The following is a 2,500-nucleotide window of genomic DNA, read 5'->3' on the forward strand; positions in this document are numbered from 1 at the left end:
AATCGGAGAACACTCCCATTCATCACCCAAGTGGGTGCTACTCATTGGTGGTGGTTAGTGAGGTCCCCCCTTCACTGTAGGCGTCTTTGAGTGTTATTAATTATTATTATTATTCATGTTTAACCTCTGTTTTTCTTTATTCCTAGTCTGTTTTACATAGTTTTGAATGATGACTATATGCTCTGTAAAGTGACCTTGGGTGTCTTGAAAGGCGCCTCTAATTAAATGTATTATTATTATTATTATTATTCAGAATGCATTGGTTTACATTTCGTTCTTTGGAGCACAGATATTTTTTATTTATTTATTTATTTCAGTTTTTGAGGAGGTGCTTCAAAGATGCTAATTTTTCTGCAATAATCCAAAATCCAATGGAAAACCCGTTGGCTTTTTGTCAAGGAAACCAGGGCGACGCTCACTCCGGGTTGGGCAACATACGTCAGCCCTCCACCACGCTATACTGTAAAAACACATGTTCAAGTTGAATGATAATGCATGAATTTATTCTTTATTCTGCCATAGAATTTATTTAAGGGGGGGGGGGGGGGGTGGGCATACAAGTCTTTTGGCCATAGTGGATCCAGATCTGTTCCGGAGCATTTCAGCACCCGGGCAACAGCGCAGGGTTGCCAGGTCCTGCAAAAAACGTCCCGCCCACATACCGTTCAAAATCCACCAAAATGTCCTAGAAGCAGCCCAAATAAAAAGGATATTCAACCTTGGCCAACGTTTTGAAAGTAATAATAATTGAGGGAATATCTGCAGCGAAATGCATTGTGTGTGTGTGTGTGTGTGTGTGTGTGTGTGTGTGTGTGTGTGTGTGTGTGTGTGTGTGTGTGTGTGTGTGTGTGCTAGTTTAGCGAAGCAGCGTCCTTAGCAACCTGACGTCATTGAAACATGCGAGCGAGCCGATAAATCTTCCTAATAACTATAAAACTAAAGATCATACGTAATCACTGACTAAGATTATGCAAGTAAAAAGTATATTTCTCGCTAGAAATGTTATTAGAAACAAGTTAAACGGTGATTCGGTCCTAAAATAGGCCTATTGCATTTCCCATTCGATTAATAAAGAAACCAATCCCGAGATATCCCCGGACCCATGCAAGTGAACGGAGCGTTCCACGGCATTGAGAAGACCCGTGTAATAAAGACCCATAATATTTCTGTTTATGGCGTAGATTTCTCCTCAGATTAGGCTAATTTTATGATAATGATAAAATAAAAGTAAAATGCTCGATCAAAGGCCCGGCCCGAGGATAGTGATAACCATTATTATACGGTATGACTTCTAGATGTCACGTCCGCTCGCGACAATGGACTTGCGAGGCATCGACGCGGACTTCCATTCACATAGCCAAAAACAAGACAATAGATCTATGGTTAGATCAAAACATCAAGACATACAATTCTAAAAAGATCAGATTAAGCAGCTACCCTTTTTTCTTTCGCGGTTTGCCTGAGCAGCGCACCTGCATTTAATAGCCTATATCTGTGAATTGTCACAATTTCTCAGAATCAAAGGTGAAAGTAGAAACGGGTGGCCTAAAGCTGTCATATCGTTCACAATTTTTAACAATAAATGTACTGTACGGAGCTCCTTAAGGGACATTAGGGAGAACGCTCCCGCACAGAACCTTAGTTTGGAAGTCGTGCTGGTGACACGACAAATACTTCCAATTGAAATACATGGGTTTGAATGTAAACACGAAAATTTTGAAATACGTGATCCTGAACACGTTTCAATAGATTAAATAACGTGACAGTGTCACGTCTTTTCGTGAGACCGGGTTGCACACACACACAACACGGTTGTGCAGGGAGTCTTTCTGGGTTCAGTGTTGTCTAGGGCGACACTAGAGCAGGGCACAAACACTAATAACACACACGGGCCAACCATCTGACATTCCTAACATCGCTGCCGGCTCCAAAATGAACCATTTCTACATACCGCTGTTTAATGCATGTGAGTGTGTCTGTCTCAGTGTGTGTGTGTGTGTGTGTGTTCAGCCTGTGTGCTCCTGTGTGTGTGTCTCAGTGTGTGTGTGTGTGTGTGTGTGTGTGTGTGTGTGTGTGAGTGTGTGTGTCTCAGTGTGTGTGTGTGTGTGTGTGTGAGTGTGTATGTCTCAGTGTGTGTGTGTGTGTGTGTGTGTGTTTCAGCCTGTGTGCTCCTGTGTGTGTGTCTCAGTGTGTGTGTGTGTGTGTGAGTGTGTATGTCTCAGTGTGTGTGTGTGTGTGTGTGTGTTTCAGCCTGTGTGCTCCTGTGTGTGTGTCTCAGTGTGTGTGTGTGTGTGAGTGTGTGTGTCTCAGTGTGTGTGTGTGTGTGTGTGTGTTTCAGCCTGTGTGCTCCTGTGTGTGTGTCTCAGTGTGTGTGGTGTGTGTGTGTGAGTGTGTGTGTCTCAGTGTGTGTGTGTGTGTGTGTGTGTGTGTGTGTGTGTGTGTGTGAGAGTGTGTATGTCTCAGTGTGTGTGTGTGTGTGTGGTGTGTGTGTGTGTTTCAG

The 2,500-nt window shown here is 43.3% G+C and overlaps 1 protein-coding gene across 1 annotated transcript in view; it reads left to right on the forward strand.

Annotated features, from left to right (window-relative positions):
- Positions 1 to 2,500, forward strand: part of LOC132472464 (potassium/sodium hyperpolarization-activated cyclic nucleotide-gated channel 4-like) — a 10,006-nt gene that overhangs the window by 894 nt on the left and 6,612 nt on the right. The window lies entirely within an intron of this gene.

This window comes from Gadus macrocephalus, chromosome 14 (assembly GCF_031168955.1).
Source record: "Gadus macrocephalus chromosome 14, ASM3116895v1".
Classification (NCBI taxonomy): Eukaryota; Metazoa; Chordata; class Actinopteri; order Gadiformes; family Gadidae; genus Gadus; species Gadus macrocephalus.